A 23,573-nucleotide genomic window follows, 5' to 3' on the forward strand; every position below is an offset into this window, starting at 1 on the left:
AGGAGGAGGTCGCACCAGGGTCTTCCGCTTTTTCGAAGTGGGGACAGTGACTTTGGACTAGTTATGCATGTTGGTCATAGTGTGCCTGAAATAAAGTAATGCACTATCAGAATACGCATAAGCAAATAAACAAACAAAGAAGCTAAGAAACAGTCGTGTAAATTAAAATACCAAACTAAGAATCATGCTAAGACGCACATCGAACCTGAAATCGCCAAAATAGAAAAACGACTCCAAAAACACTATTTACTAGTATAAAGCTTGTAAAAATAATAACAGAAAGGAAAAATAATAAATAAAAATAAAAATAAGAAACGACCTAGAAAACTAAAAACGATAATAATGAAATGGCAGTAATAAGGGAAATAAGAACACATAATAATAAAAATAACAAAAAAGCATAAATAAATAAGTAAATTCGAATATAAAGAACAATAGTAATAGAAACAGACCAGAAAAATAAAATAATATAACTAAGAATAGAAAATAATAGAGAATAAAAAATGAATAAAGAAAATAAAATAAGTAATAAGAATAATAATAGACAAGAAACAAATAAATAAATAATAAAGAAAATAGGACAAAGAGTGGTTGACTGACGGGGGAATTGTGGTGGCGACCGGGAGGCGACGGTGGAATGGGGACGGAAACGGTTGTGCGTGAAAGGTGGCTATGGCATAGGGGTTGACTGTGGGCTAGACAATGAGGTGAAGAGAAGGATAAGGTAGGGAGAAGGGGGCGGGGTGGTTGGTGCGGCTCGAAATAGGGAGGCATGGGGGTTGTGAGGGGGCGGCTCATTCGTGGTTCGAAGGGGGTGAAGGGAAGAGCCGATGAAAGGGCTATTGCGTGGTGGTGCGATAGGAAGAAGGGTCTTGGCCGATGGGAGAAAGAGAAAGGGAAAGGAAAAGGCGAAGGTGGTAAGCGGTGGGGGTATAGGGTCGAGTTTGGGAAAAGGAGAAGTGAGGGTAATCGGGTAAGAGGAGGTGAGAGAGGGGGCGGCGATGGTGGTCGGAGCGTGGAAGTAAGGGAGCGGCGGGGGCTAGGGTTTTGGTGCTTGAGGAATTAGGAGGAAGAAGACAAAACTAAAAGAAAAGGGGATTAAAAGTTTAAAATGGGTAATAAGGTCGTGTGAGGCCCATGTTGGGCCACACGACTGTGTCACAAGCCCGTGTGTCCAGGCCGTGTTGCACACACAGCCTTGTCGCCTAACCGTGTGCGATCTCCTTCACTTCTCCCGCGCCTAGCTGTGTCGCCTAGCCATCTCGCACACGACCGTGTGCCTTGCTTGTATAAGTTTCTAACTTGACTTAAAAAAGAAAAATTAGCTCCAGGTTTCACATGGCCTAGGACACGCCCGTGTGTCAATGCCGTGTGGGTCATACGACCATGTCGCGTGGCCATCTGGACTATTTTAAGCCGTGTAAAAGTCAAATTTTGGAAAAATTAAGTCCCAGGATTCACACGACCAAGGACACGCTCATGTGTCCAGGGCGTGTGGGTCACATGGCCATGTCGCTAGGCCGTGTAACTCACTGTCGAACCCCTTTTAGTGCACACGGCCTGGGATATGCCCCTGTATCCAGGTCACGTAGGTCAAAAATATTTTTTTATTTTTTATTTTAAAAATTAATTAATTTAAAATTAACATGAAATAAAATTAAGAAAATTAGTAGTGTTAACACTCGAGTTGCCTCTCGAGAAGTGCTTATTTAAAGTCTAAGCTCGACTTACCTTACATTCGTACGGTCACGGTGGCTCACAGAGTCGAAACTCCTCTTTCTCGCTATCAATTCTATTATCAAAATAAGGTTTAAGTCGAGTACTGTTTACCTTAAACATGCCGAATTTAGAATGAGTTACCTCGACTGTACCGTATGGAAATACATTTAGTACCGTAAAGGGATTTGATCCGTTACATCAAGCTCCGAAGTGGTAATTCGAGGATCCGTTTTATCTAGTAGTACCTTGTCCCCAACCTTAAATTGGTTCATTCCATCCATATGCTTATCATGGTGTTGCTTTGGTTATGCATTGTGTGTTCTCAGTTTCTCCTTGACATGTGTCCGTCATTCGTCTAGTTCATCAATCTGTAACATTCATTCTTCATGAGTTGTTCTGTTTCTGTCGCATGGACTGGAACATGGCTTTATCACGTTTTTTCGAGGTGTTTCCTGCAAAGAATGTTGAACCACATGGTTACTCATATTAACAAAACTTGTAAAATCATCTCGATCACTAGATGTCTTAACAAAATCACGAGCTTGGAGTGTAATCGTATCATCACCTACATGAAGTATTAATTCACCTGTACCAACATCAATAATAGTTCTAGCAGTTGCTAAAAAGGGCCGACCTAAAATCAGAGGTACATCACTACCCTTATCCATGTCTAAAACAACAAAATCAACTGGGAATATGAATTTATCAATTTTGATAAGAACATCTTCAATAATACCTCTAGGAAATATAATGGTTCTATCTGCTAATTGAATACTCATCCTAGTTTGTTTGGGTTTCCCAAGACCTAATTACTTAAACATTTTATAGGGCATGACATTAATACTATCCCCTAAATCAGCCAAAGCATTATTAACATTTAAACTACCAATTAAACAAGGAATAGTACAACTTCCTGGATCTTTCTATTTGTTGGGTAGTTTATTTTGCAAAATGGCTGAGCACACTGCATTTACCTCCACATGCGACAAATCATCTAACTTTCGTTTGTTTTCCAAAAGCTCCTTTAAAAATTTAACAGAATTGGGCATCTGTGAAAGAGCTTCAATAAACGGTAAGTTAATATGCAATTTTTCTGAAGTTTAAGAAATTTACCAAATTGTTCATTCGTGTGGTCTTTTTTCGTCACGTTAGGATATTACACTCAAAGTTTATATTCCTTACCGACCGTTTTTTGTTCATTCTAGCTTACCTTAGCCTTACGGTTACTTACCACACTTTCTTGTCTCGATTCTGATTCAGGTTCAACTAACTCTTCTTCATATCGAACGAAAATTGCATGAAGCTGCTCTCTTGAGTTAGTTTCGGTATTGCTAGGCAAGCTACCTTGTGGTCGTTCTGAGATTAACTTAGCAAGTTTGCCTATTTGGTTCTCGAGCCCTTGAATCAATGCTTGTCGATTTTTAAGCGATGATTTAGTGTTTTGAAAGTGAGTTTCTGACACTGAGATAAACTTTGTCAACATTTCTTCAAGGTTCAGCTTTTTCTCTTACTGGTAAGGTTGTTGTTGGAAGCTTGGAGGGGGTTGTGCTCTTTAATTTCCTTGACCACCCCAAGAGAAATTGGGATGGTTCCTCCAACCTGCATTATAGGTGTTACTGTAAGGATTATCTTGAGGCCTAGAATTATTACCCATATAATTTATTTGCTCGTTCTCTGTGCTAGGACCGTAGGGTAAACATTCTGGATTGTTCATTCCTCCTCCATTCGTATCGCACTGCATCACCAGATGTACTTGCATAGAAACACATAAACCATTAATTTTTTATTTAAAAGTTCTACTTGATTCGATAACATGGTGAATGCATCTAAATTAAAAACACCGGATGCTTTCATTGGCTTCGTCCTTATGACTTGCCAATGATAATTATTCAGTGCCATCTCCTCTATAAACTCAGACACCACTTCAATTGTTTTATTGTTCAAAATGCCACCAGCTGCTGCATCGATCAACTGCCTAGTTGAGGGATTCAAACCGTTATAGAAGGTTTGAACCTGTAGCCATAGAGGTAACCTATGGTGAGGGATTCAAGTCGTTATATCTCTCCCATGCATCATATAGGGTCTCTAAGTCGATTTGAATGAAGGAAGAGATATCATTCCTTAACTTGGTTGTCTTAGATGGTAGGAAGTACTTCAGTAAGAATTTCTCAGTCATTTGATCCCATGTAGTGATAGAACCTTGTGCTAGAGAATTCAACCACTGTTTAGCTTTATTCCTCAACTAGACGAATGGCATCATCAGAAACGCCATTTATCTTCAAAGTATCACAGACTTCCAGAAAATTAGTCAAAAGAGTATTTGGATAATGAAAAAAATTATCGTACCATTTGAATAATGTTCGACTTCAATTCGAAATTATTCGCAGCAATAGTGGGCCTCACAATACTCGATTCAGCCCCAGTTAGAATGGGCTTGGCATAATCGTACATAGTACGAGGAGCAAGATTTGGATTTGCTGGATTTTCAGCAACCACAATAGGCAACTGGTTATTCTGATTATCACCATCTCCTCATTAATGATAATAACGTGCTCTTGCTCGTCTACTATACTCTGTCGACTCTGCCTTGCTTCTATACGATTTCTGCGATCTGTACTTTCAATCTCACTGTCAAATAATAGTGGTCGCGACGGGTTTCTTCTAGTCATAAACTAAAGAAACATGCCAGAAGCAAATAAAAGAAAAATTAGAAAACAAAAATTAAACTAAAAATGAAAATAAAAATATAATAAAAATAAATTTCTAAATTAATAAAAATCGGGTGTTCCTAATATCTTAGTCCCCGGCAACGGCGCCAAACACTTGATGGTTACTAAACTAACTATAATTACAACAAAGGCAAGCGCACCTATCAAACAAGAGTATAGCTATGGTGAGTAGGGAATATCGTATCCACAAGGACTAAAAGTACTAGTAATTACCGTTTTTCTATTATTTAGCTGATAAATTGGGATGATTGTTTTTAATCTAAACTTACTAATCTAATTTAACTAAGAACGCAAAAGAAAATGAAATAGAAAATAATCAAAGATAACCAAAGAGGAAGACAATACCCAGGAAAGAATCCACCTAGGCTTCACTTATTATTCTAAATCTGAATTAAACGATTTATTCACTTGTGTCTTGATCTGTAGAATTCCCTAAATTATGTTAATATCTCTTTCGAGAGTAAGAACAACTGACTCTAGGTTGATTAATTGAAATCTCTTTCTAATTAAAACCCCTATTGTTGCATTAACTCGATCTATGAATTTCCCTATTAGATTTTAGTCTAATTCGGTAAATTTATGTCGTCCTATTTCTAAGATTACATGCAACTCCACTCAATTATGCCAGATCTACTCTTAAACAGAGACTTTTGCTCCACTAAAATAAGCACATTAAACATGAATTAATATCCCAGAAATATTAAAACACAAAATAAGCATACATAATTGAGAACAAGAATTAAGTATTTATCATATAAATCAGAAATCAAATAATAAGATTCATCATAGGTTTCCTCTTCCCTAGGTATCAAGGGAATTTAATTCATAATCTGAAATGAAAACATCTCAAAGTCAGAAAAACCACAAGACATAAAGAAATTCAATAAAACTTCGAAAGAAGTTAAAAGGAGATATTCAATCTTGAAGGAGATACGCTTCTAAGTTGGCTCCGATGGTGTTCTTCGAGTGATTTCTTCAATCTTCTCCCCGTGTTCCCTTAGGTCTTCTTCTAATTGATATTTATAGACTTTAGAATGTTCAGAAAGCCTAAAAATTGGTTTTTTCTGTGTGTTTGGGAAACATGATGCGATATCGACACGGGTTGGCACATGGGCATGTGGCCAGCCTACGTGGAAATGCCCAGATTGTGTGGATCTTGGAAACAACTCTATTTATCCAATTTTAGCTCGTTTTTTGCTCCTTTCGCTCTCAAATGCTCTTGTAAGTATAGAAACATGAATTTAAAGGATTAGGAGCATCACAATCACTAATTTTTCATCATTAATCATCCAAAAATGCATTAAGAATGAGATTAAAATATGTTACTTTTACATCTTATCATTCCCTAGTAAACGAGTCAGAACCAGGCATTAACCCACAACCAACCGCACTATGGAACCAGCCAGTCCCATCTTAACCAAACTAGAATTGAAATTCAACTAATTGCCTAACAATCACAAAATTTCTAGTAGAGTCCACCAACTTACTATTTAATCCAATCAACCCCTATTCTCCCTTGACTTCAACTCTTTAATAAAGACCGAGTGTGATAGGTCAGGTTTAGAGTGTTACATGCTTAACATACTTATGATTGTTGCTTATGACTTTAAGTTGGATAATTATCTCTTCTCTACTTTGAATGCTATTTAGTTCCCTCTATTTGTTCTTTTACGATATATACCTTACCTTGTAGAATGATTTATTAGTTATGCTTTGTCTCTGTATCTTTGATTTTTTAATGCTTTTTGATATACCAAAAAGAGGGAAAGAAAATAGATTAAAATTTTCGAATCGAACACTCATATTCAAAATAAAAATATGTTGGATAAACTTAATTCTTAAATCTTTCAAATTGCCCAAATATAAATATTTGTCTTTTTAAAGCTCTCAGCAAGAAAAGATTTCAAATCAAAAGTTGGTAATTTTGTAGTCAAAAAATGTTTTAAAAGAGGAGTCGCAACTTGAAATATTTTTTGCTTTAGGGGAGTTCTCAAAGGAAAAACTTTAAGTTTGTTATATAAAAAAGGGTAAGATTGTTAAGTTTGGTTTTCTAATATTTTGATATGGCAAATAGCTTCTAAATCAAATCTGGTAAAATATATTTTTAAGAAATTATTTTCAAGATAATTTTTAAAATGAAACAAAAATTTTCAAGATGCATTAGGTCAAATGCAGTATCCTGAAACCAAAAAGGTGTTGTATCCAAGAGTTAGTAGATGCAATGACTCAAGGGTATCAAACCTTTGTGGAAAATGGTGCAGTACCTAAAAAATGGTGAGCAAAGTGGATGCAGTGGTACCACACCCATTTCAAAGGAATTGTGCCTGTCCTATTTTCTTAAGGCTCACCATTGCCCAGGTACCACTCCTCCATGAAGAGGTATTACACCCCTCTCAGCTGATGTGCAGTACTCATGACCCTAACGATCACATTTTGACGAAAGGAACCGAATCTCTATGGATTGGAGTATTGGTACCTAAAGCTATGCAGAAGCATTTATTGTTGGAATTGAAGACTTCAACAACTCCAATTCGTTTTCATCAACCTCAAACGACTATTAATTCATGAGAGGGTATAAATGGAGCACTGGAACATACAAAAAAGGTTAAGAAACAAGTATACAAAGATCAAAAGCTTAATTCCAATAATTTCCATTATTATTCTCATTTTCTCTTGTACACACTTTTGGGTTTAGTTTTTATTTGCTCTTTCAAGTGTTGTATTGTTGTCTGAGAGTGTTTAATTGTTATATATTAACCTTTTAGAGGTGATGGTCCTTTCTATACTTTATTTCTCATTTTTGTGAAAATTTACTTTAGGTTTTGGGTAGAAAACCTTAAGGGAAAGTGAACCTATCTTACCCTTTGAAAAGATAGAGATTGTAAAGGTTAAATCTTGCCTTTGAAAGGGTCAAATCTAGTGAACTTGGGAAATCTTTAATTGTGGTAAACTAAATAAGAAGAAGCCGAACCACTATAAATTCTTAAGTCTCTATTGTTTATCATCTTTGTTTGAATTTTTTAAACACCTATTCGCCCCTTCTCGGTGATTATTGAGTATAACAAAGAAAAAGGAGAAATAACCAAGCAATTGAAGAATTAATCCCTAAAGGTTCTCCTTGAAAGACAACTCGAATAAGGTATCACCTAATAACCAAAAATACATGCACCACTGCTACAAATAGATAACATCTTTTTCACTTAATCCTACTTTTTTATTATTATAATCTTAAAGCAGTCCTTTAGAAGACCTCCAAGAATATAAAATGGCCCAGTCATGTCCAATTCAATAGCCACATCGTAAGGCAACACAAATGCTACCAATATCCAGCCCTCACAAGAAGCGATCCCTTCCGCTACCTAAAGACATTTTAAACAAAGGTACTCTTCTCACCCTTCATTCTCTAAATATCATGATTGAATGGGAGGTATCATGCCTAATTTGAGTATCTACAAACTGACTATTATGCATTCCCAGTATTTAAATTTAGTCCTTTGCGTATTGAATTGTTATCTTAAGATAAAAAGAACACCTTAAATTGCTAGTATTTTGCATTGCCAGTTGCTTTCTTTAACCTTATTCTCATTGAACTCACATATAAATTGATTTGTTACGATACTGACGTTTATTTAAACTCAGCTTGTATGCTTCATCACTCTACTCAAAGAAGAATGCCTAGATATTTCTCCATGAATTTAGGCCAGCTCTTTTAGCAGTACCTGGGAAGCTATTCCAAAGATGTGATGCAACAAAAAGCAATTGACACCTCTATCCAACTATAAATGGCAACAAACATGCTAAGCCATCGCCATCTCAAATGGCTTTTGAACTATGGCTCTTAATTGTGCTAAAATAGCTTTTGAAACTGTGCTTCATACGGTAATTTTGATATGTGAACTTACTGGTGATCAAATTGCCTCATTTTGTACAACCTGATATCAAATGAAAGTTTTCCCTTATTTTGTAATCAAATTGCATCAGTTCCCACTGTCTCTATATACATCTAATTTCTCAGAAGTTGATACTATGTATAGATCTAATTTCAGAACCCATTGCGGAGCACGGGTAATCATCCTAGTTTGCAACAAAAATGAAAAATTGGTAATATTGAAAAAATTAAAAATTGGTCCTACATTTAAAATAAGAAAAAGAAAAATTGGTCTGCAGATGCCATTTGAGAGTGTAACCTTCAATTATTAAATTATTTATCAAACTCAAATATTAAATAATTTAGCTTTTTTATGATGTTTGAAATAATTGATCTAATTTAAATATGATCTAAAATTTGAGTATTTTTTTACAGTATATTTAATTCATTGAAATGGAATAAAGCAATATATAATAGATATGCAGTGGAAATGATACAGAGAAGTAAAAAGTATTACATAGCTTGGTTTGTTGAATAAAAGTGATACCATTATACTGTTTGGTTGAGTAAAATGATATAAGGAATAGATTGAAAATGGGTGATTCTACCATTTCATAAAAAATAATATTTTACTTAATATTAATCTTATAAAAATTTAAAGAAATTATATTTCTAAAAATATAAATTTATTATCATAAATTATATTAAAATTCATTAATACATTTTATTAAAATATTTTTATAATTATATTAAAATATCATTATCAAAATAATAATTATAATTATGTAATATATTCATATTTTCAATTTTTATTAAACATAATAAAATATTTAATAGTTAATAATAGATATTAAAAGTAATAATATTGTCCCGTAAAAAAATAATTATTGTACTTTAAATAAAATAAAAAAGTTTTATTATAATATATATATATAAGTAGATTTATTCATGAACTAAGTTGTCCACTCAATTTCATAGGCTCAAATCGATTTAAATAATTAAGAAATAATATTAAATTTAAGTTTAATTATAAATATGTAAAAATTAATAAAATATATATTATTAATATTTGGCTAGTGAAACGGGCTAACAAGTTAGGTTTGAAAATATTTGTGAAATTGAGTTGCGGACTAGTTCAAACTCTATATATAAATGATAAAATATTTATTATTAAAATTATGAAATTATATTTTATCATTTATATAATTTAATATAATTTATTTTTTATTTAAATTATATAATATTACTCATTTGATCATATAAATACTTTCAAAATAAATATGGACAAAGTAGTACTTTTACTTATAACTCATCCCCATAAAAAGGAAATTGCGTTCGAACAATGTTCGAACTAATTGGGGCATTGAATCCCCCAACTAAAAATGCTAATAATATTTCTTCAGCCAATATGAGGGTGAGATGTTACCAAATATGTTATGGGATAATTAACCAAGAAGAATAGAGAAAAAACAGAATAGAGAATAAATGAATTTCACTGATTTAATCGATGATTGAAAACATGCCTTCCTCATTCGCTCTGATTCTGTCATATTTGGGTAGAAGAATTGCCACGTGGAATAAAAGAAAAAAAACGGTTTCAAAGCTAAGTAAAGCACAATATTTTGCACCGACAGATCAAAATGATTCGTTTCATTAAAGCCCCCCTAAACATTGTATTGCATACTAAACTTAAACCATAATAGAATAAATAGAAATTTAAAACCCATTTCAGTTTATTAAATCATTCCTTAACAATACTCCCCTCATCAAAGGATCTTTGACCTCAAGGATCAAAGGCTAGATAGTGTTGCATGAGGACAGACAGAACCTCCCAAGTAGCATATTCTGGAAACGAGTTCCTTCACTCGACCAAGACCTTAGTTGGTGACCCTTCTTGGCCACTCGACGGTCTAAAATTCAAGATGGCTCCTTTAACAGCATACCTTCAAGTCCAATAGGTGGCAATGTGGCAATGACTGGTTGATAACCAACATGTCATTTGAGTTGGGAAACGTGGAAAGTTGGGTGGATTTTCGAGCCAAGGGGCAATTGTAAGGCATAGGCTACATCACCTACCTTAGCCTTACTCAGAAATGGCTCATAAAATTTAGGAGAGAGCTTCTGATTCCTTACCCTCCTAAAGGAATGATGTTTATAAGGTTGAAGTTTCAAATACACCCAGTCACATACTTTAAAACTTCTCTCACTTCTCCTATTATTCCATAGTGTTTCATATGGTCTTGGGCACGTTTAAGATGATACCTAAGCAACTGTCTAGTAGCTTCTCTTTGTTGCAGGCTACGGTCCACACTATCAACCTTGGGAGATCCAGCTAAGTAAGGAAGGTGTTGAGAAGTTGGCTGACCATACAAGGTCTCATAGGGAGTGGTTTGAATGGCAGAATGGTAGGTGGAGTTGTACCACCATTCTTCCAGTGAGAGCCAAGGGAACCAATCCAAAGGTTTTTCACTAGTCATACAACGTAGATATCTTTCAAGGCATCTGTCAAGAACTTCTGATTAACCATCACTCTCTAGATGGTAAGTTATAGAGAGTTTAATTTTTGTGCCAAGCCTTCAAAACATCTCCTTCCAAAAAGAACTAGTAAACGCACGATCTCTATCAAACACAATAGCATTAGGTAGCCCATGCAACTTATAAATGTTGTCCAAAAATTCTAAAGCTACAGTAACAACAGTGTAAGGATGAGTCGATGCTATAAAATGACCATACTTGGTCAGTCGATCAATATCCACCAGGATCATATCTTTCCCTTTTGAAGAAGGCAGACCCCTCAATGAAGTTTATAGTTATTTCAGACAGGCCCTTGAGGGGATAGGCAAGGGCTGAAGAAGACCAGGTTGAGTAGTAGTATCATATTTACAATGCTAGCACACTGTGCACTCCCTGACCCACTTCTTAACATCAACATTCATCCATTTCCAATAAAGCACACTTGTCATCCTTTGTCTAGTAGCATGAGTACTTGAATGGCCCCCAGCATCTCCTTCATAAAAATAAGTAAACAACTCCTTTCTTAGTGCCAAATCCAACCTGTTAAGGATATAGTTAGTTTGTTAGGGAGGTAGTCAGTTTTTAGCTAAGATTGTTAGCTAGCTGTTAAGAGAAGCAGTTATTTCTAAGGACTATATATACTATATTTGTATTGTATACAGAAGATTAAGAATTCTAAATTCAAAATTAAAAGAGAGTTTTCAAATTAGTTTTAGTTCTTTCATTTTGAGATTTACAAATTACCTGTATTTCTTCATGGCATCAATGGCTCGGTGATCCATGGTCATGGCAACCACGAATTTTGCTACTTTCGATTCTGTTGAACCACATGGATCTGTGTTTACTGCAAATCGAATCATCAATTCACTTTCTTGGCATGAGGTAGTAAAGCTTGATGATGGAACCTTTATTCAATGGAAACAACAAGTTCGTTTCATTCTAGCTAGTTACGATTTGTTAGGTTTTCTTGATGGTACTCTTTCGACTCTGACGAGGCTCATGCAAGCACCTGACGGTGCTCTTGTGCTTAATCTGGTCGCTTCAGCTTTTCAATAGTAGGATAATCTTTTAATGTCGTGGCTGCTCTCCACGGTTAGCTCGTCCATTTTATCTTCCTTCGCAGACGTGCAATCGGCTTCTGATGTGTGGACGACGGCAAGTGTGCTTTTTGTGGTCGATACGGATACAAAGCAATCCCGATTGCGTCACGAGTTACATTCCCTCAAGAAAGAAAATCTTTCAATTCGAGATTATGTTACAAATTGAAAGGGTTGTGTGCTCTCTTGGAAGAGTCTAGATCTTCAATTTCAGCGGCAGAGTGAACGACAGTGTTGTTTGCGGGTCTACCTTTTGAGTTTGACGCGGTGGTGTCTTCTCTCTATCTCCAACTCCCTTGCCTTTTCAGCACCTTGTTGATGCTCTTGTCGAATGCGAAACTCATCAGGAGCGGGCAGTTTAGGAGATCATTTTCGCTACAAATCTGGTAGAAGGCTTTTCAATGCCGGCTGTGGATGGATCTACCCATGGTGGTCACTTATTCTCGCGTGGTCGAAGGAGGAGTTTTCAGCCTCGCCTCCAGTGTCAGATTTGTTCGCAGTTTGGCCATGTTGCCCAATGATGTTATTACTAGTATAATCGCGATGACTTTTCTTCGACAGTGTTTTTGACTTCAGCTCACGGTGATCCTAGTTTCCATGGGTGGTCTTCTCAACAGCATACTCGGCCAAGGTTTAATAACCTTGGTCAAAATAGTTATGGTGATGGTCAAAATTGTTATGATGATGGTCAAAGGTGGGGTTATTATGGTCGACCGAATATTGGGGAGTCCAAATGTTATGGGTCGCATGCGTCTAGGCCTTAAAATAATGGGCTGCTTCAGTTTGCCACAATAGTGGGCCGCATGGTTTTGTATTCAATAGTGGGCCACGTGGTGATTTTGGGCCTGTTCATGGGATTACTAGGCTGACTGCCCCTCAAATGGCTACTGAGCCTGTTTTTAATAATGTTCAGTTTGATTCCTCTCTTGCTTTCAGGACACATGGTGGACCATCGAGTGGTGTAGCGGTTCCGTGGCGTACTAAACCACGAGCTCGTGTATACTCTGGGTCTGATCCACGCATCGGGCTTCCTCGACTTGGTGATATTCATGCGTCTGATTACTCTGACACTTCCGGCTCTCATATCAACACCATGCAACGTGGGGCTAGTGGTGATGGCACTGACTCACCTATTCTTGTGCCGATTGGCACTACATCTTGATACCCTGATTCTGGTGCTAGTAATCATGTCTGTTGGGATTCCTCAGTGTTGCATGATGCTACCCCGTATTCAGATACGTCTTCTCTTTTAATGGGTGATGGAACGCCTGCTATGATTTCGTTAATCGGTCAGGGTGTTTTACCTACGAATTCTAGGTTACTTCAGTTATCTAATGTTTTGTGCGTCCCAGCTATACGGAAAAATTTATTGTCAGTGTCTCAATTTGCAACTGACAATGGTGTATTTTTTTAATTTCACCCCACATATTGTGTTATTAAGAATAGCATAACACAAGAAATTTTGCTGACGAGGCATATTCGTAATGGGCTATATCATTTTTCTCTACCGGGAGCATCTGTTTAGAATACTATAGATCCGTCTGCTGCTCAGGTTGGACTACAAAATCGGACTGATGACGGTGAGATTTTTTTGTTATGGTACAAACGTCTTGGCCATCTGTCTACTTCTGTTGTCAAGACTATTTTCAACAAGTGTCATATCAATTTGAATAAAGTTTCTCTTGATAGTATTTGTACTGGTTGTAAAAAAGGAAAATTTCATAAGTTGCCATTTTCTGTTTCGACTACTGAGTATACTGATCCGTTTGCGTTGGTTGTTTCTGATCTTTTGGGACCTACGTCTGTTGCTTGTGCTAACAACTGGTATTATGTGTCATTTATTGATATGTGTACTCGGTTTACTTGGATTTATTTGATTCAACAAAAATCTTAGGCCCTTGATTTTTTTCGTCAATTTCAAAAATTAGTTCAGACTCAGTTTGGTAAAACTATAAAATAATTTTAGAGTGACTGGGCGGCGAGTATCAAGCATTTACTTCGGTTCTAGCTTCTCAAGGCATCATTCATCGCCTGACATGTCCACATACTTCTGAACAAAATGGACTAGCTAAACGTAAACATCGGCACATTGTGGATATGGGGATTACTCTTCTAGCCCAAGCAGGTCTTCCCATAGAGTTCTGGGCGTATGCGTTTTCTTGCGCAGTTCATCTGATCAGTCGTCTTCCCACGCTAGTGCTGAGTGGACAAACTCCATAAAGAGCTCTTTATGGGCATTGTCGAAACCACTTTTAAAAAATAGTGTCAACTTAAAAAATGAAAATTGGAGTCGCCACCGATCTTTTATTAAGGTGTGATCGGATCACCTTAAAAATAATTTTGGTCTACGAGTTTCAGAAAAAAAATGGGTTTGGGAGTTAGTTTCGTACGAGGAAGGATTAGCACCCTCGTAACGCCCAAAATTGGTATCGGATTGATAATTTAATGTCTTAAAGTCGAATGTCGAAAATTCGAAAACATTAAAAATGATTTCCCCTCTTTATTATTGTCATATTTTAAAACAATACTTGGATAGATTTGAACGAATGTAAAAAGGCTTTCTCATCCCGAGGCAACAAAATGTCGTACCCCGTAAGTTAGGATGCAATATTTGAATTCCCGAACATAAGCTAACCTTTAAAAACCTTTATTGAAACTTTGTGTATTTGAAAACTAAAAGTGTTTGACCATCTTAGTTCAATAAGGAAATTGAAACCCCGTAAGTTAGAGCACAATTTCTCAAAGTTCCAAAGATGACATATAAGTTTGCCTTTATTAAAAAAAACCTCGTCTCGAGATATCGAAGGGTCATATCCAATGAGTTAGGACACAACGTTTCGAATTCTTGAGATAAGCTTTGATTTGAAATTTTTACGTTTGATTATAAAAAAAAAGGATACTCGGTTACTTAAATTCAACGAAGAAAATTGAAGCCCAGTAAGTTAGGGCACGACCTTCTCGAAAATCTTGGATACCGAGTATTGCTTTATTTTGAAAAATTTTAAATAAAACGATTTTAATGCTTAAATGAAACGTAATCCTTTTGAGAAATAAAACGCAACGGGTGACAATGTATAACGCGAAATGATAATTCAGAAACTAAAATGTACACTAATGAGCGACGAAGAATCAATAAATACGAATAAATAATACCATACATATAAGAGCAATAATCTTACATCACATATTATATAAATACTAACATTAACATTCAAAGGCTTAATGAATTAAAAGTTGATTTTGAAAGAAATACCAAGCAAATTAACACAAATAAAGTATAACAAGTTTTAAAATAACGAAAAAAACAAATAACATGAAAGAAGGGAAATTATAATCAACAAATTATACATTAAAATAAATTTAAAATAAATAATATATACATATATGAAAAAATAAATACTACATTAAATAATAGTATCTAAATAAATTTTAAAATAAATATTATATAAGAAGAAAATCCAAATACATAAAATAATATACATATATTAATTTAAATAAGTAATACATATGGAATGAAAAACTTCATATAAATAATAGTATACAGTAATATATATATAAAATAGGTAAATGAAAATATAACCAAATATAATAATATCAATACTAATAAGAGTAATAATAATAAATAATAATAATAATTAATTAATTAATCGCAAAGATAACAAACAGGACTAAATTGAAACTAAAACAGAAATTTAGGGACAAATCTAAAATAAATAAAAGGATATGGACCACATTGAACGCGCGAATAATAGGGAGGGACCAAAAGGGAAATTAATCCCTGCCCTCCAAAACGCTTTGTTCCATCATGGACCGAAATGAAACCAGCAGAAAATTATATGGCCAAAATTACAGTAACAAAAGGGGCAAGATTGAACCACGGCACAAAAGCAGAAGGACTTGGCGTGCAAATATCCCTCCCAATACCAAAACGTGTGGATCTAACCGGAACTAGGTCGGGTCATCGGGTATGGCTCAATACGGCACCGTTTTGGAGCCATTGAAATAGGCCCTAAACGGTGTCGTTTCTTGCACTATATATAAGCTACTTCAAACCCTAAAATCAAAATACTTCACCATTTCTTAAGTTAACCAAAAAAAACTAAACCCCATTCCTTTTTACCGTTTCAAACCCCGAAAATTCCCCGTCCAACTCCGATCTGAACAGAACAGACGAGGGCCCCGACAGCGTGCTATCACAGGTAAGAGTCTTCTCTTTTTCTCTTTTAATTCTCAATCAAAACAAATCAAAGGAAACAAAAGAAGAAAAAAATTCAAGAAAATCACCTTTAAAATATACTGCTATTTGTTCTCCATTTTTATTGATTTTTTCCAATCCACCCCTTTTTATAAATTTGTATTTGCCTTTATAGAGCCGAAATAACAGAAAAAGAAAAAAGAAAAATATAAAAAATCCGTCCTCTAATTCTGTTATTTTCTTTTCTATAATCTAGTTGCTTCTTCTTCTTTTTTGTTGTTAGTGTTGCTTGTTTGTTTTTGTTTCAGGTGGATGGTCAACTGGCGTGGAGGCCTGGTTCGCATAGAGGAAGCGGCACACGTGTGCGGAGGGCAGTGGCTGGTGGCTGCTGTTGCTGCTAAGGCTAAGGTTTTTTTGTGTTTTATGCCCTATTTGGGCTAGGGTGTATTGGGCTAATTAGGTTAGGTTAGTGGTTTTTGGTTATTGGGCTGAGGTTTAATTTTTAGGTAATTTGGGTTTATTGTAATTTGGACTTTAATTGTAAATGGATTTTTATTCTTTATTTTTTCATTTGGTTTTTTGATTCTTTTGTGCTTTTGGGCCCGGGTATATTTGGGCTTATACAGCTGCCCCTCTTTGCTAATTATCGTGTAATGGAAATGAAGCAAACACTTTAACAAGGCCAATTTTGCCCAATCTTGTCGAGTTTCGACTTCTTTAGTGCTTCTTTTCTGCATCTTCAAGGGTATAAGAATAGTAATTTCAATCTACTCAATTGTAACTTCAGGGAGATGAAACTTGGCTTCAATCTGCCCCGCTGCAAATTTAGGGGGATAAGATTCGCTATGATCTGCTCTACTGCAATTTCAGAGAGGTAAGATTTGTAACCAGTCTTCAATCTACTGCACTTCAATTTCAGGGAAGTGAGATTTACTATCTTCAATCTAACCCACTGCAACTTCAGGGGGATAGGACTTGTTATGGTCTGCTCTACTACAACTTTAGAGAGATAAGACCCGCTATTTTCAGTTTGCTCCACTGCAACTTCAGGGAGATCAGATTATTGGCTGTAATCTGCTCCACTGCAACTTCAGGGAGATAAGATTTGTCATGATCTGCTCTACTGCAACTTCAGAGAGATAAGATCTGTGATAGCTTTAATTTGTTCCACCGCAGCTTCAGGGAAATAAGATTCACTATCATTAGTCACTGCAACTTCAGGGAGATAACACTTCACTTCAATCCGCTCCACTGTAACTTCAGAGAGATAGGATTATTGGCTTTAGTCTATTCCACTGCAACTTTAGGGGGATAAGACTTGCTTTCTTCAGTTTGCTCCACTGCAACTTCAGGGATATAAGACTTGTAACTTTAATCCGCTCCACTGAAACTTCAGGGAGATAGGATTACTTTCTTCAGTCTGCTCCACTGCAACTTCAGGGAGATAAGACTTGTAACTTTAATCCGCTCCACTATAACTTCAGGGAGATAGGATTATTAGCTTTAATCTGCTCTACTGCAACTTCAGGGAGATAAGATTCGCCATCTTCTTCAATTCATTCCACTGTAACTTTAGGGGGATAAGACTTGTTTTCTTCAGTCTGCTCCACTACAACTTCAAGGAGTTAAGACTTGTAACTTTAATCTGATCCACTGTAACTTCAGGGAGATAGGATTATTGGCTTTAATCTACTCTACTGTACCTTCAGGGAGATAAGATTCGCCATCTTCTTCAATTCATTCCACAGCAACTTCAGTGGTATAAGATTTGTGGTTTCACCGATCTATTCTCTGGGAAACATAACCTGTAGAATCCATTTCATGGGCCTATTTATGCCTAGTGATTAGGATGTTATGATCGAAATAAATCAAAATCTCCTAATTAGATGTGTATGCATGAATGCAAAATGTCATGAAAATGATCCCTTAATGTTTGGGTTATTATTGCCCATTGTTCATTTAGGCTCTATCACCGACACGTCAGAACGCCATCTTGTTCGGCGGGTATTTCCACAGAAACACTCATATTTTACTTAATCAGATTGCCCCCACTGTAATCTTCAAGGTTCAATCCACCGTAATCTTCAAGGTTCAATGCACAGTACTTTTAGGACATAAAATTTGAACCATTTTACTCCCACTGTAATTTAGGAGTAGAAGATCTGGCTCTTTCTCAATCCTCTCCTACTGCAATTCAAGGATACATGATCTGAATCTCTTTGGTCTCCTACACCATTCCCAAGGTGTCATACCAAATGTTTATGCACAATTGTAGAATTTTCTTCTCTAAGAAAAACCTTTTCGTATTACTCGGTGATCATTACTTTCTTGTTCATTGAAGCTTTATCACCATCACGATATCTTGTCATTTTGTTTAATCAATATTTTTGACAACAAAATCCAAAGAGATTGTGACACCCCTAATTTGACCCTAGTCGAAAAGTGGTTTCGGGACCACAAAATCGAGTCATAAAAATAATTAGCCATCATATTTTATGACTATTATATGTGAATACGAATGTGTGAAAGTTTTAAGCTTTGATTTAGTAAATTGCATGTGAATTTAGTCAATAGGACTTATGTGTGACACTTTTGAAATGTGATAGGTCAAAACATAAGGATCTATTAGTGCATGAAATAAAAAGGGTGGACTTGCATGTCAATTTCCCCCCTAATTAGTAGTGGCCGGCCATGAGCATGAGAGTGGACAAAATGTTATGGGGTGAAACATGTTGGAAACATGTTGTGTTAGTGTGTTATGGGAGAAAGAATATAATAAAAGTTAATGAAATAAATGAAAAAACATGTTTGAGGTGAAAATAACAAGGCCATTTTCTTCTTCTTCTTGCCGTGAGTTGAGAAAGAAAATAGAAACCTTTGAGCTTAGGGCATTCGGCAAAAGAAGGCTTCAAATAAGGTAAGGTTCATGTTATTTTCTTTGAAAAGTTGTGAATTTTGGTTGGTTTTGAAGCTTGCAACAAGACCCATGTGAAAATTTTTGTGTTCATGAAGCATGTAGCAATCGGTCATGAGCTTAATGGGGTATATTTTGTATGTTTGATGATTTTGGGAGGATAATTGATTCTAGTTGAGTATGAACAAACTAAATGTGCTTGATGGCTCAAATGAGCTTGGAAAGTTGGCCAATGTTGTTTAAGTTCATGAATTAGGGCATAATTTCATTCGGCCATGGAAATTGAGCATGGAAAAAAAAATCTGGTGTGGGATATATGAAGCTGAAAATTTAGTTTGAAGTGTGGTAATTGTGTTAAAGATGAACATTAAACCTTAAAGCATGATTTAGTTTAACCAAGGGAGAACTTGTATATTTGTAGGAGGGCATGTTTGAACGTGTATTGATAATTGATTTTGAAGGTTCGGCTTTATGCCTTGATAGTTGGTTTGAAGTATATGATGCCTTGGTATAAATATATGTGCATTCGGTTACCTTCATAACATGCATTTAAAGTGTCCTTTGGATGCAATTGCTTATGCACTTGAGGGGATATGAGTTAATTTTCTTTATGGCAAATTTGGATAAGAAGCTAACTAATAATATGCTAAGGTAGTCATGTGGATAATCGGCTTTGTGAATATTATTAAAGGTGTAATTAGTTATATGCATAGGTCATCGGAAAAATTGACCACATAACTAGTATATGTATATAAGGCGACATGGTGATACCTAGGTAAATGTATTTGGGATGGTTTTTATGAAATACCGAATGTGTGCAGATGTATCGAGGTGTTGCCTTATGTATGAGTTTCATTGAGAAGATTTACCTTGTTGTTTTTAATGATATAACAAGGTGATTAAAATAGTTTAAATTTTGTTAATTAAGCTCAAGAGCATAGAGGGGCAATTTTGGATAAAGAGAAAGTAAACGAATAGCCGTGGATATCTAGTCGTCGACCACTTCCGAGGTAAGTTTTAAGTGATTAAACGTTGAGTAAATTCAATCATAATAGGACATAATGAGTTGATTTAATAAGATATGATGTGGCCATGATATGTCTTAAACTCAAATGGTAAGTTCATATGTGTTTGGACTTGGAAATTTAAGAGCAAATTGTAATAATTTGCTTTGGACAGCAGCAGTAACGTGATTTTAGAAAATCACTATAAATTGTTGGTGTGGAATTATAGGCTGAATAAAATATGTAATCAAAGCTTATTTAGTCTAGTTTCTTATAAAAGAGACCGTGGAAGCAAAGAAATTTCCTATAAAGAGATATTTAAAGTTGTGTGGGACAGTGTCAGAATGACTCCGAAATCCCCTGTTCTGTTTTTAGAAAATCATTATAAATTGTACAAAAATGGTTATAAGATAAAATTTATATTCTTAGACTCCTTAATGAGTCTAGTTTCAAATGAAATCAAATACAACACATTTTGAATTCTGTAAAATGAGAAATTTGATTCGTAGTGAGGAGTGGTCAGATTAGTCAAACAGTGAAACAGGGGAAACTTTAAGAAAAATCTGGTATTGATTGGCCAAACCTAAAATTCTGGAAATTTTATGGATGGAAGATATACGAGTCTATATTCAGGAAAAATTAACGGCAATTGATTTGGAGTTTTGTAGCTCCGGTTATAAATAATTTAGTGACCATTGCTCAGGAAAACAGCTCGTAGTGAATATGTGATTTTGTTGTAAACATGGATAAAACTTGTTTTAGTTGCTCATAAGCTATTGATTAAACCCATACTTGAATTCTAAATCGTGATATTGTAAGCTTATGAGTATTCGAACATGAAATGATAGTATGGCGTAAAATTGAATTATTCATTGGAAAGTGATGGATGTAGATTCGGCCAAGACCAAGTCTGTACATGATAGTATATGTGGTATGTGAAGTATATTTGAATAAATGTGAAAGTGTATATATGTGATAAGGCCGAATGGCCAATGTGATGAATGTGAAAGTGTATATATATGTGATAAGGCCTAATGGCCGATGTGATGAATGTGAAAGTGTATATATGTGATAAGGCCGAATGGCCAATGTGATGAATGTGAAAGTGTATATATATGTGTATAAGGCCTAATGGCCGATGTGATGAATGTGAAAGTGTATATATATGTGATAAGGCCTAATGGCCGATGTGATGAATGTGAAAGTGTATATATGTGATAAGGCCGAATGGCCAATGTGATGAATGTGAAAGTGTATATATATGTGATAAGGCCTAATGGCCGATGTGATGAATGTGAAAGTGTATATATGTGATAAGGCCTAATAGCCGATGTGATGAATGTGAAAGTGTATATATGTGATAAGGCCTAATGGCCGATGTGATGAATGTGAAAGTGTATATATGTGACAGGGCCGAGTGGCCAACGTGATGGATGTGAAAGTGTATAAATGTGATAAGTCCCGAAGGGCAATTGTGTCAGTACTATATCCGGGTTAAAACCCCGCAGGCTTTATGCGAGAATATTATCCTGATTAATGTCCGTAGGCTTCGTGCTCGTACTATATCTGAGCTTTAAAGACCCGACGGCTAAATGCTAGGATTCAAGTAAGACTTTGATATTGAGTATCTGCATTAAGTTACCATCAAATAAGTATTATGTATTCAAGATGTTCAGGTACGTATTACTTACTCATCGGTGGAGTGATTTCGAGGTGAATTATCAGTATCAAAGAGGTAGGTAAATGTGATTAATATTATAACTCCAAATGTGAGAATGATCTAATTGGTAATGGTATGTTTGTATAATAAAGTATGCGATGAAATATTCTTATGTATTAGTGCATATTCTGCCCAAAAGCCTTATGATCTGAGTATGGGTTGGGTTGAGCTAGATGTGCCAGTACAAGGTAAGGATTATGATTTGTAAGCTTACATATATGTGATAAGGAATATGTTGGTTCTTTATGTGCCTATGGTAATTTAGTACTTGTCATGTTGAAATACTTAAAAGTATGGATGTGATTATGAACAAGTGGAAAGGATTATTGAAAGTTGAAAATCGATGAAGAATGTGCTTTGGAAATATTTGACCATCTAGGTCATTATTATTCGAAAGTATATATGTGGCAGCCAAGTGTTGCGTTTAATGATATTATAGATCGAGCTGAAGCTCTAGATTAACTTCATCGAACAGTTGAAATGAATGACCAATAATAGTGACTGAGAACACTTTGTCTTGCTTAAAACTTACTAAGCATTAAATGCTTACTCCGTTCTTTGAATCTCTGTTTTATAGATTTTGGTTCGTCAGCTATCGGACTCGGGATTATTGAAGTCGAAGTCGCCCACACTATCAAAGCCCTTTTGGTACACTTTTGGTTGAACTCTGAAAATGGCATGTATAGGACTACCCTTTTGTTGTTGGTCATGTACCCTTCGGTTTTGTGTAAATTTGGATAGCCATGCGAAAATGGCTTAAATATACTTTGATCATAGCATTATAATCGTTTTGTATGTTGTCCGTCGAGAGGTATGGAAATGTTGGTAACGGTTAGCCATGGGAAGGGTTATTCTTGATCACTTTTGGAATATGTATGACAAACTCTAGTTGATCCATGGAGGATCATGAAAAAGGAAAAGTTTACCTTAAAAAAAACAGATGCTGACAGCAGCAGTGATGTGGATGTGAAAAATCACTAAAAATAGTAGGAATGGAATTAAATAGTGAATAAATTATTTAAACGAACCTTGATGAATCTATTTTCATAGGAAAGTAACGAAACGATCATATGGATAGTATGTTAAGAGATATTCAGGTTCTCGTGAGACAGGGCCAGAACGGTTTCTGGATTCCCTGTTCCGAATTTGGAAATTCATTATAAATTAACCAGAGATAATTAGAAGTCATGCCATATATGAATAGATTCCTTTTGAGTCTAGTTTCTATGGAAACAAACGACATCAGTATTGAAGCCCTGTACAGGGAGATATCCAAGTCGTAATGCGCAAAGGTCAGTGTAGTCGATCCCTGTAACAGGGGAGATTTTAACTAATAAACTGTACTAATTGGCCCAACCAAAATTCTAGAAAAAAATATGTAGATGGAAATATGAGTCTAGTTTCAGGGAAAAATCACGAAACTTATTTTCGAGTTGTGAAACTCAAGATATGATTTTTAAGGTGACAGCGACACAGTTAGCCAGCTGTCTGGAAATTTTTAAAATGGACTGCGATAGTAAGCGAATTTAGTCTGTGAACCCCTCGTGTCCGACTCCGGCAACGGTCTCGGGTACGGGGTGTTACAGAGATAGTCTTAATTTAAACTTTTCCGTCTCAGATATTTCAGCCTTTAAACTTAGTGAATTCTAAACAATAGTCCTGTTTCAGGTTCCTGTATTATTTTGAAACTTCTATAGTAATATACAAAACTTCATTTGTGAAAGTATTATTAGTCCATTAATCATTATTCCAATGCAACATGTTTGCAAAATATCATAACAATGGATAAAAATAGAATTGATTTGGGAGTATG

The sequence above is a fragment of the Gossypium hirsutum genome, chromosome D07, assembly GCF_007990345.1.
Source record: "Gossypium hirsutum isolate 1008001.06 chromosome D07, Gossypium_hirsutum_v2.1, whole genome shotgun sequence".
NCBI lineage: Eukaryota > Viridiplantae > Streptophyta > Magnoliopsida > Malvales > Malvaceae > Gossypium > Gossypium hirsutum.